This window comes from Anser cygnoides, chromosome 4 (assembly GCF_040182565.1).
Source record: "Anser cygnoides isolate HZ-2024a breed goose chromosome 4, Taihu_goose_T2T_genome, whole genome shotgun sequence".
In the NCBI taxonomy this organism is placed as follows: Eukaryota; Metazoa; Chordata; class Aves; order Anseriformes; family Anatidae; genus Anser; species Anser cygnoides.
This window is the reverse complement of record NC_089876.1, coordinates 56,727,964-56,743,419: the sequence shown is the minus strand read 5'-3', so window position 1 is coordinate 56,743,419 and position 15,456 is coordinate 56,727,964.

The window sequence follows — 15,456 nt, the reverse complement described above, 5'->3', positions numbered from 1 at the left end:
ATTTATCATTTCTACTGAGATTAAAACTGCTCTGAAGTGAAGATTATCTTCTATTATACTCAGAAACATAGCAAAATGGGATCTTGATCTCAAACTAAGTCCCAAGATACTATTGTAATGTGAACAATTGCAATGCCAAGAGCACACTATTTTCTCTCTCTTTCTCTCTCTTTTTTTTTTTTTTTTTTTCCTAGTGTTGGGCATCCATTACTCACTATGTTTCAGAGGAAACAAGGAGGAGTAAAATCTAGTTCTCTGGATGGGAAGAAATATCAAATATAAAGCAATATAAATCCCTTGAGGAGAAATGGAAATGTATTGTGTTGATTTACTTTGGTAATTTTATTTACTGTTCAGTTGAAAATGAAAAAGAAGAAAAAAAAAAAGGCAAATCTGTTGAGCATTGTGTCAGTGCCATGGAGCTTGATGAAGGAATTGCAAATCTCATATGACCACATCGTAAATCTCACTGTACAAATCTCTGTTTTCTTCAGTCCAAGGATTTGAGGAGCACTTTGCAGAAAGTACTTTAATGACCTGAGGGAAGGACTCCTTGGATGCATTCTATGCTTGTTATGTGTTTCATTAGATTTATTGTGAGTCTGAGCTTTGGAGATCTTTAAGGATTTTATAATATTCCCATGAAGAAAGACTAAGTTATCTGATTTCCTCTACTACCGACTTCAGGATATATGAGCTTTACAGCCCATATCACTTTTGAAAGTATGAAGCTATTTCTTTACAGATATTTTGATTTAGGACAGAAAACAGATGGACACTGTGTCTGCACCAATTCTGTCTTCCAGGCAATCTTCAAGGATAACCCTATGTTCAGTAAATTATGATTCTAACATGAAAGTTATGCGTGTCTCTAACTTTAATTACAGATACATTTGAGTAGTCCTTGGAAGTAATTTTTTTTAAAAAAAAAAAACATTTGCAGATTTGAGACCCAGATTTAAAAAGCTTTACACTCATAGATAAAGCTGGCTGAAAAAATGATTTTTTTTTCTTCATCTTCTTATAATTCTTATTAACTATCTAAGTATTCTTATATTTTTTAATCCTGGGTATGAAAAAAAAATAAAATCATATTCTTTCTGGAAAACTAGGAACACTATAATTCAAAACAAAACAAAACAGTGACAGTCCTGTCACCATTCACCTGGTTCGCAATTCAGCTGAACGTAAGCAACAGAGTTGAGAAGGAAAACTTCAGAGCTCACTAGGATTGTCTGTCTCCCATTTCTTGGAAGCAGGTTTCAGGATCTGATAAGTAGTGTCAAAAAATGCCTTTTAACACATCTCTCAGCTGTGACATGTCTCTAATTTAATTGCCTAACAGAGTTCAACAGGACTGGCAGGTTCAGAAGTACTCTGATCTCAGGAATCAGGATAAGAAGTACTCTAGCACACAAGTAGCAGAGTTAAAATGTGCAGGGAGGTGGCTTAGGATTCTGACGACAGCGCAAGTTACGTGTGAGTGTATCCCAGAGCAAAGAAGTTTGAGCAGTCACCTTGGAGGAGGGAGACTGCAGTACTGTGTGCCAGAAAATAAATATTTTGAGGAATGGAAGAATGAAGAACAGACTTAGTTGACATTGTCTATAGCAAGACTGTGGCACAAGTTTCAAACATGGTCCATTATTAACACAAGGCAGAAAGATGTTTGTGAGAGAGATGGTGTGAAACTACCCAGCAGTTTGGTGGTTTCAAATGAGACAAGCCACATTTCCCATCCAAGCAGGAACATGATTTTGTGTCTCTTACACTAGGGCTTTAACATCACTCAACATTTAATACAAAGCCTATTTATCTGGTTATACGTAGGCACAGATACTGAATGATAGAAGGAAGTTCATAGTTCTAAGGAATAGCTGGCATTTAATCAGCATGGAGAACCCTCTGTTTTACTTTGCATTTCACAGACATTGATCTGTCTTTTGAGGCTCCCATTCTAAATCTAATACAGTTTCCCATGCACTTTATGCACAACATGTGGCTGCACTCACATCACGTGGAGATGCCCATTCCAGTGCCTCTGATCTTCAATAATATGCAATCAGGTGAAACTGGCAGGCCTTGCAGCTAGAGAGCCTTCCTACTGGTTATTTTTGGAAGTCAATCACCCTTGTTTCCAACATAACTGAATTTTTATTTTAAAAATATATTTTTTATCTTAATCAGTTATGCTCTAAAGAGAAAATGCATATTTGTTTATACACAGTATACTGTGTGCAGCACTCATTATCCAGTCACACAAGCAATAAGTGCAGCATGCGTAGACATAGTCAAACATACAAGTCTTAATAGCATTGGTATTAGTTACATAGAGAAAGGCATGTTAACTCATACAGCATATGAAACCTGGGGTTTTATCTATGAGATTTTTAGACCTAAAGGCACAAAAATAACTGTACTGCAACATCTTATAATGCAGGGTTCTGCTTTGGATTTTTGTTGCAATTAATGTGTTTACTGAACTATAGTTAAAGGATTACTGCATCCCATGCAAAGAGAGAAAGGCACTGCTTCCTCTGGGGAGTATTTTTCATCAATTATGTCAGAGAAGAGGGAGAACAAGTATCAGCTAGGTCATGTTCCTTGCTCTAACAAAGCAGATGCAACTCTGGTATATGCACTGAGTAGAAAATTAGTATGAGGTAATGCTATCATAAATAATTGCTTAAAGCACCTCGGTATTATGAAGGTTGAAATTTCAAAAAAGGAGAAAGGCCTGTAAATGTAAAAGCATGGTGAAGGATAGCTTTTAAAGTAATTGAGGATTTTTCATTGGATGGTAGCTTTCTACAGTACATTATTTAAAATCCAAGTGTGGAGTACCCTCTAGCTGATATCTGAAGATCAAAGCTGCTATTAGATTTTTTTTTAACTGCTGTAAAGGTTCAACTATTATAAAAGAAATTAAAGGAACTAATGGAACAAATAACATAAAGTAGTCTTCCATCCAACATAGCAGATCAGTATAACTTGTGAAAGGGTGTTTATTACAAAAGGCCCCAAAGCTTTTAAATGCATTTTTGGTCTGAAAATTGAATTTCAGGTAGCACAGTTGAAAAATCAAACATTGACTTTAATGAGTGCCATTAAAGATTCACCATTGTTATTGTCAGGATTTATTCTCTATTCTCTCTGGAAACTAAATTTGAAGCTGAAATGCAAAGGAAACAAGCTACTGCACTCTGGACAAGATTTCTTTGATCACAGAGGCAAACACAAAATGGCTTATTAATGATTGCAGCTCAGTGCTCTGCCTGACCCCAGGGAGAGCAGCTTTCTTAGAATAAGGCACAATTACATTATATAGTTTAACCCTTGAAGGGAAAGCAATTTTTGGGTCTGTAACCTACCATAATCTTACTACAGGCCACAGAAGCCATTCAACAACAGTCAAATATAAGGCACTGTAGGACCGAGTATATATATCGTGTAGGAGAGTGTAACAGTGGCTGGCTTTACATTCAGGCTGGAGAAAGATTGAACAGCATTACACATTAAGTAGTAAATTAATAAACAGCAAATATAATCTGACACATAACTCCTGGATGAGGTAAAAGAGCAAGCCACCTGTGAAATGCTGGTGTGTATGTTTCTGTAGTCTGAAATAAGGAGAAATACACCGGTACCTGATGAGACATGAATCATTTTATAGACTTCTCCACTCATTCTAGAGCTTACCATTCGGATTAATTGTATCAGCAGAAAACATACATTATATTAGCTCATAGGAAGTGAGTATTAGAAGCTCAAATTCTTAATCCAATTCTGAATAAGTCTGCAGTATACCTTTGTAAATAAGATTGTATTTATTTGTAAACAAAATGCTTTATCCCAAATTACATGTTCATGTTCCTTTACCACAGAGAATATGACACTCCCAGAAGACAAACCTTTGAAAATGATATATGAAAATGATACAACCACAAGGTAGTGAAAGGGAGACCAGTGCATCATGCATAGAACAAAGAGTAAGCATCCTTAAAGTTCTTTGATTTATTTTTTTTTTGTCCCTTGCTTTTATTTTTTTTGAATTTTCTAGCTGTGCACTGTGACATTCCATATAAAAAGTACCAAAAAAAAAAAAGGAATAAACCTGAAGCTCACTGTATTTATAAACAGAACAAAATTTAGACCATGAAATGACTTTAGGAGAACAGGAAGAAAATGTTTAAACTTAACTAACACAATCACGGAATATGCAGTCCTTTCTTTTCTGCTGCAATACATTTTCTTTAACCTGATCACGAGTCAAACTCCTGTAAAGGGAATGTTTATGAATAAGAAATTCACTGTCTTCTGTACATATGCTATTACTCCAAGGCTTATGTGCTATGTTTCTCTAAAACCCTTAATCAGGATAAATGAAGGAAACATGGTAAAACAAAACAAAGCAAAACAAAAAAAGGCAATGAATTACTGATGGTGATGTAGTAGTTTGGAAATTTGTGGGATCTTTGTTGAGGAGAGAGAACAATTGTTTGGGTTGCCTTTACGTGATTAAAAAAGGAGCCATTGTACAGGGGTTGGGGGGGTGGGGTGGTGAAGGCAGTCAGCAGAGTGCCAGAGTGCTAACCTCCCAGACTGGATGGGCACAAGGAGGAATAAGAAACTTGCAATTAGCTCAGATGTGAGATATTGATTACAAAATTAGCCAAGGCGCTAAGGGAAGAAAAGGGAATGATACTTATTAACTATTTATATGTCAGTGTTGGGAATAAGTAGCAAATAAGACTCAGAATTGCTCATTTATAAGTAACCATTTGTCTTAATTAGCATTAGAGAAACCAAGAAAATTAATGACTGGATTATTAAAATTGGTGGTTATAAACTATTGCAGAAGGTAGTATAACAAAGAACAAAGAGGCCTTCTTTGTCCAATGCAGTCCTTTTTTTCTTCTAAATCACTGATAGGTTGGATGCCATTAACTTTGAATCCTTATGGATCAATGTTCTATCTTGTGCCTCTTCTGGTTATAGCAGTAGTTGTCATCATTTACTCCCAGATTTAGGTCTATAGACCAAAAGGTTGTCTCTTGTCTGTATATATTAGTGAATACAGATAAAATATGAGTAGAGGTAGAGAAAAAAGCTCTATCACAGCCAGAAATGCAATTTAATGCACAACATATCACAGAAATCTCATGCTATTAACATACATATATTTTACTTACTGAACTAAATGCAGTAACTAGCTAGTTTCCATTTCCACAGAGGACCATGCGCTTATGATTTGATTATGGTTTTTATATGCAAACAGGAATTTTGAATTGATTTTTTAAAATAAATATCAAAATATAAGAAAAATAAAGTTATTAATCAATAGCTAATGACAATGGATAAACACAAAATGCTAGGAAACATCCATAATGAATAAAAAGAAGAAAATACCTATGGAAAAATCTCTGATTAGCACATCTAAGACTGAAAATAAAGTGGTTTTTTTTGTTTGTTTGTTTGTTTGTTTTTGTTTTTGCTTTTTCAAGCAAATTATGGAAAAAAGAATCCTAGCAATGATATTGCTCAGGAGCTAGATAAACATGTTGGTTATATCAGTGACAATGAAAAATAAAAGAAATATTCACTAAATATTTCTGTTCTGCATTTGGGAAAAAGGCTCAATACACATAAAACATCTGTATTATATGCTGATAACGACATACTTATAACCCAAAACCAAAGACAATATCTTACAATTTAGTATCACCAGTGGTACAGTTGTTCATGAATTAAGAAAGAAAGAAAGAAAATAGAAAGGGCTTCTAGGCCCATGCTGATGACTGTTCTTAAGAATTACTAAATTATTACTTGAATGTAAATTCTACATGATAAAGACTAATGTCTACCAAGATGTATTCTGAGTAGCAGTAAAATAGTTACAGATTTTTTAGTTTGTTGTGACAATACTTGGAATAGCATGCCCATTTCTGATATTTGTACTTCCCAGAGAAAGTTGAAAAATCTAAATATTCAAAGAAGAGACTTAAAATTAGTAAAAACATTGCAGACTATACCATACAGTGATAAATTCAAGGATCATGATGTATATGGTATTTTGAAAGAAGAGATTGTGTGACACTCATAGTCTGTAGGACTGAATATCTGTAGGAGTAATACATCATCTTGTTGCACTCACAATAAATGGTTGATAATATTTTTGAGAACTGAGTTGGAAGGACATGATTATGAATTTTAGGAAATAAAAATGAGCTTTTTGCACTCTTGTGAGGTTATAAATCTTAGTTTTCCAAAATGTTTAGACACTTATCTTAAGTCAAAAAAAGCTATGACTATTCAGTATTTTTGAAAATCAAACCAGAAGGTGGCATAAATTTCAATTTATCTAATTCTTAATGGTAGTAGTAATAACAGGAGTACTGGTAAATATTTATTTTGTATGTAGCACTGAGGAAAGAGAGGTCTGGAACTTTAGGCAAATTAAGTTTTCCTTGTTGATGGTTATCTTTAGTGTTCAAGAAAATAGGATACAGTACATCCCTGGGCAGTAATCCGGATGGTATTAGAGATACTCTATTTCACAACTGGGTTATTCTCCTATCAGAAACTACCTGTAGACTCCAAATCCAGATAAACCCTCCAATGTAAAAGGCACAGAAAACATTCTGACAAATTGCACTGAGTTGCTGATTTTTGGGAATGCTGTCATCTGAGCTACTATTATTTCAAAACCGAAGAGCTCATAGCCTAATTTCAGTTATGCAAACTATTTGGTACTAGTTTCTCTTGTCTCTTTTTAAGAAGGAATGATATGTCCAGAATTTCCTATTTCAGCTATATTTGAAATAGTTGTTACTGACATAGGCTAAGGAAAGGCTCTCACCATGTTCATGTAATGTAAATATAGATGAAGCCATGTGAAGATGGAGTTCTGTCCCAGTAAGAGCATCTAGGCATATTTTTCTACCTTTATTGATTTGCAGCTCTGCTCAAAGTTGAACCAGATGAACCAGACTTCTGTTTTCTAATTCTATTTTTTTTTCTCTCTCAGAGAGTTTAAGTTGTTGATTTTTTCTCCCAGATCTCAAAATCTTTAACCAAGAAGAATTTAGACTTCCCCATGCCTATTGATTTTCTGCAATAAATTTGAGGAAGGTCCAAAAGTTGCAGAGTGTTCATACAAATACTTCTCATACTTTTATACATAAAATACAGTAGTAAGGCAAAGTAAAAGTAACTTTGAATGCTGCATTGTACTATATGGTATTAGTGCCTCTACAATAAGTATCATGATAATGAAGGGAAAAGTAACCTACAACAGAGTGACATTAAAAGGGAGCAACAGACTCAGTTTGTATGTCTGGTAAACAGATAAAACAATACGCAGCATATAGACAGAGCAGCACTGTAAACCCTCGAGCAGGAACCCTGGCAGTCAAGTAATTAGTCCAATAAGAGAGACAAAGATGAGTGACCAAACCATTGGCAATTAGTGTTGTATTCATATAAATGCAATTATTGTATTTGGTTGTGACAAGACAAAATGGAGTATATATTTTTTAAACAGCCAGCTGAGACAAGATAGTTTATATATCTTTCTCTCCAGAACGGGAAGGGAATTAGGACTTTATATCCTGAGTCATCATATATAGACAAGTACTACTTTTTTCTTGTGAAAAGCAAAAGAGGAAAAGGTAAAAAGGGGACAGCAACAATCCTTTTTTGCTCTCTTTGAAGCAGCAAAATGCTCCTAGCAATTAGGCTGTATAAGTATCAAGGTTTCTTTCACACAGTCCTTGCATTTATTTACAAAATGGTTAGATGCAGAACCAATATTGTGTGACTAATTACACAACATAAATAATGAATTCTAGGCTCTACTAGCTACAGAAAACAGTCAGGCAAGCAACAATTTAACTTCTCCCTGATTCCATAATATACTTTTCATTGTGGTATCTCAGCTCTTGATTGAAAGAATCTGTAGGAAAAAAATAAAAAATAAAATGTTCTCTTAAACTTCAGAGCAGCCTAACTCAAAAATCTGCATTCATTCACAGAATATTTGTAAAAAGGGGAAAGGCTGAAATTTACCACCTCCCAATATATTATTTAAGTAGCCCTATCTAACATCAAGAGTCCTTGTTTCTCCTCAGCAGTCTCAGCATTTTTCAAAGTCATTAATTGTACAGAGAATCCAAGAACTGTGTACTATGTTTAGATGGTTTTCCCAGCCTTGGTTGCACGGATGAAGAGATTCTTGTCAATACACTATCAATGCTAGGGAAATGCCTAGTTTGATTTTGTATTAAGAACCAGTGCAATATTCCAGGATGTGCTGTAAGTCTTGGAAGAGAATTTTGTTCCCTCCTACCAGGTAAATGGTTTGTTGTAAACTTAAGTGTTGCTGTCATGCTTCAGTGATGTGCTAGGAATGAGTTTGTGAGAAATATGGAATAAGTGTTTCTACCAAGTATAAATAGAAAACAGGAATGCAGTTTCTTCAGAAATCCTTTTCTCTTATTGCTCACATTACTAAGCTGCTGAGCTAAACAGAAAGAAAAGGAATGCAACTGGTTCTCAGAAAAACAGTACAGAATCACAATGCAGCCTGTGCTAAGAAAACAATCACTATGGTATAATGCCATCATAAAACCTTTAAAAATAAATCGTATAACTTCTTGATTCTATTGCTGCTATCATATTTCAGTCTTCCATGCAGAAAGTTCTATTTCTGCAAAAATAATTTGCAGAAGGCAGTCACTGTGTTACTCAAGGTAACGATGGCTTATATTACTTCTATCCTCTACGGTAAATTCAGATTGAGTGCCTTACTGTCTGTTTTCACTGGTTGTATTATACATCCCCATGGAAAACAAAATAGAATTTGGCATGAAAGATGGGGAAAAGATTCAAAGCTGTGTTTTAAGGGTTTCAGATTCCAAAAGTTCAAGATCCACCACTGATGAGTCCATTATAGGCCAAGATGCTTGTGCACCCATTTTGTGTCTACACAGTCGCTAGCCATATTGATCTAACAGAACCATACTGATAGGCTTTATTTATTGAGGTGCTTGCTGGTAGAGTTCTCTCCCATATGAAATATTGCTGGGGGCTGAGAAGTCCACACAGCACAAAACAAGCAGAGGGTGTATTTCCTTACAATCACTGCATACTATGGGGACAAGAAAAGGCTGGTTTAGAGACAAAAAAATCTTTTAAAGCAGATCGTGCTACAATAGTAACCCATGAGAGTTAGCTAATACATTGAAATGTTTCTTACTAGATTCCATAGTGAAAACCAAGTCCTACTGATCATTATTTTACTTTACAGAAAATATATTATATTATATACAGAAACAGATCACAGTACAATTATTTTTAGAAGTACTTCCTCTTCTGCTGCTCTTCTTCAAGATACACTACTACATAAATCATTTAAGTCTATAAGTTACGGTTATGATAAACACATTTTATCAGTAGAAAGTTGGCCAATAAAAAGCAAATCTTGGTTAGAAGTGGATGTGGAAGTAAGGTCCATTCAGGAAGACTGTAATAAAGAGTAACAATCCTTTGATTTAAATAACTGAGTGTCACTAGTGGCTTGCCAGTCAAATCTGGAATTATTCAAACTGCCCCTGTCAGGGCCATTTTCAGTAATTTGAACAACAAATTAACCGTATCTTTCTTTTATTTATATCAAGATAGCAGCTAGCATTTCCATTTGGACTAACTGCATGTCTGGGAAAGTGTTCTGCAGTCTTTAAAATGCCAGCATGCCTTTTCATACAGTCAGCATATTAAAAACATTTTCTTTTTATCTTTCAGAGAGAGGAAAATATGTTTAGAGAATTTAACCTTAAATGAACAAACCTTGGAAGTGGAGTTTAGTTCTCTTTAAAACTTATATTCCTTATATTCTTTAGATTCTTTTGATTGCTTCTAAGGAAATGGTATTATTTTATAAAATATATGGAAAAAAATGAAGGAAGAGTAAAAACTTTATAAACAAAATGCAGTTTCAGGCTTTAAATGTTATAGTTTGATGTTTACTTTAGGCACAGTGATCTTTTCTCTCTCTGATATACAACATCGTTGTTTTCAGCTTTGTATCTCTAGAGATACAGTTCTTAGCAGCACATTTGAGGTAGATCGTGCTCATATGCTGAACATTTTAAAGGACTTTTTTTCTGGGGTGATGATTTAACTATTTTTGGTTTCTAAAACACCAGGCATTTCTCTAGTTGGATAAGTTTTTTGGTTGTTTGTTCCTTTATTTTTTAAGAATACAGTTGCATTCAAATGCCCCCGATTCCTTTTTTTTTTCCCCCCCACAGATAGCCTGGTAAACAATATATTTAAGTGTACTTGCTTGTATTCTTGACTGACTACTGTTAAGTGTGACAAAGACAGAGGTAGTGAGCTATTTTTTTTCCCCTGCTGAAACATTTGCAAGCATCAGAGCAGGGTGGAACATGACTGGTCTACGTACAACAGCAGTAACAGTTTTTTTCTTGGCTTTTGTTTGCTTATTTGTGTTTTTTTTTTTTTTTGAGTGATACATCATTTTAAAAAATCTTTTTTTAAAAAAAAAGAGTTTTTATTTTATTTACTTTATTTTTGACTGTTCATTGGATAACTTGGCTAATCACGAAAGAAGTACTGATTTAATAGCTGATCAATGAAGTTCTAGAAAACTGTTCCAGTACTTTTTCCGTACTTCTGTTCAATATTTAAATATTTTTTCATTAGTTGCACCATTTGTAATACAGATTTCTTACTGTACTCTTTTTAATTGACCATTACTGATCATACTTCTTAAGCACCATATTAAATACACTTCATACCAGCTTTTTTGTCAAAGGAGGAAAGTAAATCTATCTCTCCAGGTTGAAAGTATGCTACATCATAGATCACATAAACATAATGTAGCTGACTGATAAAAAGATTACTATGTCATGGAAAAAAAAAAAAAAAAGAGTTAATGCTGTTCTAGGAAATATAGTGTCAGAATCATAGAATCATAGATTCATAGAATATCCTGAGTTGGAAGGGACCCATAAGGATCATCCAGTCCAACTCCTGCCACCACACAGGTCTACCCAAAATTTTAGACTATGTGACTAAGTGCACAGTCCAAACGCTTCTTAAACTCCAAGAATATAACAAAGAATATGAAAGACAAAAGGGACAACATACTATTTACTATTCTACAGAATGGATAAGTGGTGCCTGCTTCAGATCTTGTTGCCCTTTTCAACCTTTCCTCTGTGTTTTTCTCAACTTTTCACTGAAAAATAACTCTTCTCTTATCCCTGCTATACTCTGAGAATTTTCAGATCATTTTCCTAGGTCGTACAGGATTATGCTTCTGAAATTAGAGTTCTTCCAGAATTCAAGTGCTTGAAAACAAGACCATTAATTTCTGAAAAACATGTTTTGCCGATACTGATTCCTTATGGGTTTTCAATTGCATACAAGGTAAATGCTTTGTAGCATACATAACAAATCTTTCTTTGCATTCAGTTAAAAAATAATAATATTTTCAGTTCATGCACATCCTCTCTGAAGGCTTAAAAAAACTCTCCAGCACTAGATTTCTATATGTTTTAAAGAGGTTTATTTGCCTAGAGAAGTGGATATGTCATGGGTGAGCCCAAACTGATAGAGGCAAATTCATTTGTACTTTGCAATCCAGAGTCAGCGCAGAGTTTTTACTTTGTCTTGTGGGGTGTAGCATGAATTCCAGGTTAAACAGGTCATTTGGAAAAGTTACGTCTTAAGTACCACAACATTTTCTTCTGGTATGCTGCCTGACAATACATACTGTAGCTGCCTAGGAGAATTTTAGAATCTGCCTCCATTTTTCCTAGGAAATGATTGCAGCTAGTGTAAGACAAGACCAAAATAAAATAAAAAGTTAGAACAACTCTGACCTCCTTTTGTTGCTTAATCTTTTGTGTCTTATACGTATAATGAATGCTGCCACCAAAGATAATGTGTGATATTTACCTTATTTAAGAATAAATGTTCTATGTAATGCATAGGTCCCTGACCAATGTATGCTAAATACATGCTAATGTATGTTTGGCTAAACATGTATTGGTTAAACCTTTGTTCCAGAAAGATAAGGAAAAATGAAGTGAAATTAGGAAACATTTTCCTTTACCTTAAAGATATATTTTTACGCCTAAGTCAGCCAAGTGAAATTTTGTTGAGTTTCACAAGATATAGAACTCTCCCTCCTCAAAAGTCTGAAACGTTTTTCTTTCAGGATCAGGATATAATTGTTGTTGTCGAACATGAAATTCTTTGCAGAAATAAAATATGAAATGTTATGTCAGGACTCAAATTGTATTCTGCTTAAGCATTAGAGTAAATTTTCTTTCCAGTAGATACATATGAACATAAATGAAGAAGTGAAACAGAAGCAGGATTTAATTGCAAAAATGCAACACTGGAAAAGCAGTAGACACTAAGCCATATCATGGGGTGGGCTTTGGATTGCATACGCTCAGTCTACCTACCCATGGGGTTCAGTTACATCTGCAACTACTGCCATCTTGTCCCTTTTCCATGACTCCTGGATCAAACTGCCTTAACTTCTTTCTCTCATTAACATTCATCACCATCATCTGGGAAATTCTTTATCACATTTATTCCCACAAACAACCTCTTTGATCTTCTTTCAAACTTCATAACAATTTGAAGTGGTAACATACACATTCCTATGACCAGCTTCTCTTTAATTTCAGCGTATAAGCATGTGAAAATTTTCATTAGATCATTATCAATTTGGCTGTAATGTCAGAAGAACTGCGTCCCCTCATCAATAGCACATCTGTCAATCCAACCTTGATATGTGTTAGAAAATACAAAGTCCAAAGGGAATGAAGGCAGATAAGGAAAAATGGGGATCACATTCCCATGCAGAGGATGAGTTCAAGAAAGGGTGAGGAAGAAAAGGCTGATTGGTTGCATTTCTGCTTGAGCAGCATGAAAAGAGAGGCAAATCCTGTCTGTGAGGAATGTGCATGTGAAGGTACCCTCACAGGATGCATATGGGACTTGATGCTGCACTCAGCAAAGGTTCATGTGGCTTTGGACCTGTCAGACATAACTTAGCACCCTGATGGAGCAGGCTCCTGCCTTAGTCCTTAGCACTTTGTGATTTCTCAGTAAGTCATGTATCAGGAGTACATGAGCAGAAAACTGATTAAATATCCAGCTCAGCAATCTCATTGACATTAAACACCTATAAAAGCCAAAAATATGCAGAACTGGAAAAGGGGTTTAACTGTGCTTTATTCTGCAATTATGGTGAATGGATTGCCAAGAACAAGTAAGGTAGGAAGATATTTCTGACAGGATGCTTCTGAAATGACTTGATGTTTTAGTAGTTTTCAGTTAAATCAGGCAGAAGAAATTAACAATGAACTTCTGTGTTAATGGTCTGACAAGTGCTTCACTCCCTGTGAAAATGAAGTATAAAGGTGATAAAGGTGATTTGCTTTCTTAGTCAGTGGTATTTTGAAAAAAAAAAAAATTACTGCAGAAAAACATTAATGATGATGAAGTTTGAAGTTGCACAAAGGATAAATGATGGAGTTACAGATATTTCATTAGGAAATTGGATGGTGCTTGTCCAATAAGGAAAAAGCCCAGAGGAATGGTGTTAATGGAAGACTCAGAACAAGTCTTTAGAAGTCTAGTGTGAGTTGCCATGAAGACAACATGATATGCACAGATACTTGCCATGACCAACACAAAAAGAACACTTGTGTGAGAAAAGCACGCAGAGTTCAGAGTTGAATTGAAGAACAACAAAAAAAACACCTATACATTTTATGGCAAACCATGTTATGACCCAGAATATGGGAGGAAGAGTGCAAAAGAAAGGACTGTACTGAATGAAATCACTTGTGAGAGCCAGAAGGACAAAACAGCCAGCACCACTCGCTCGGGGAAAAACTTCAAAAAACAATGTTCACAAGACCGTCAGGTGGGTTCCAAAGGGAACTTTTTTTTTTTTTTTTTTTTAACATGATGCACACCTTTTTAAGATTCACACAGGACAGACCTGAGAATACTGTCAGTACTAAACAAGGCAAAGGCAAGTGTCTAAAATGAAACTGTAGTCTTGTGAAGGTCAGCTTAGCCTCTTATGTGGAGTATGTCAGCTAAATACAAATATGTAGACAAACACAGTTAGAAAGGATACAACTTAGAGCAGTGCAAGGAAGAAAATATTTTTTTTCTGCTAAAAAAGGTGTTGAATCACTGGGCTTTTGAAAAACTGGTCAAAAAACATTAAAAAATAAAAAATAAAAGTGAAGGAAAAATAGAGGTTGGCTTCACAAGCAAAGGAAACTCTGGTTTAGAAAAGAGCTGAAATTGTTTTCCAGCCATTGGACAAGTCCTAGAATAACCTTCCAACCTGCAGAGGCTGAAGAGAACCTTAATGTGCCTCAGCCTTGAGCGAGTCATTGGAGGAATTAGAAGGGATATTTTCTGCTCATTGAAAAGCCCAGAGGTAGGATGGAAGGAGGTGGAAGCATAGGAAATCTGTATCTGCAGATCCAAGTGATTGAACTGAGTACTTACAACATAGATCTCTTTCTAGTAGAGTGTTTAATGCTAATACATTTGCTGAGCTGGATGTTTTATCAGGACTGAGAAAAACAGAACTTATTTGTAGTCATTTTCCAAGTTTGTACCGGAAATGCTGTTTCTATAGCTTATTACTTGAATTGTGATAAGCATCAAAAATATAGTGAAGAAAAACTAATCAATTTTTATACATTAATTAGGGTATAGAGGTCTACATAGGCCATACTTTGGTCTTGGGGAAAAAAGAATGGAACAAGAGAATGACCAGAAACTTTGAAAAGTTTTAGAAAGAATCAGGTGCAGGTCTAAATCCAAATAAACAACATTTAGATCCATGTAATATAACTTCTCAAGATTTTTTAACATTTCTTTATCTGTGTATTTCAATTGCTTCAGGTGATGAGAGTCCCACCACCTCTCTTTGGAAACTGTTCTGCAGCTCCTTACATCTCACTGTCAGAAAGCACTTCCTAATATTCTTTTTAAATATTTTGTATCTTAATTTCATTCAATTTTTCATAATTAGGGCACCATTTACTAGTATAAATAATTGTGTTCTGACAAGTTTTGTAACCTCAGTTAATGTCATTGTTCTTTTCTCTAATTTGTCAACAGCTTTTTGGTGGTAAAATGATATCCAGAAATGAACCCAGCGTTCTGGGCATAACATAATGACATGCCTACACCCATTACAGGGCAGCCAAAGCGGGCTTCGGATGAGTACTGCTAGCTATCTTAAAATAGAACTTCATTAATTTCTAACCATTTTCAGAAGTGTTGTCTATCAGTCTGAGAGAAACTTGGTGCTAAAAATCTAGTGTTTTGGATAGGCCGGTTGGGCAGAGCACCATGCTGCATTCACGTGTTCTAGAG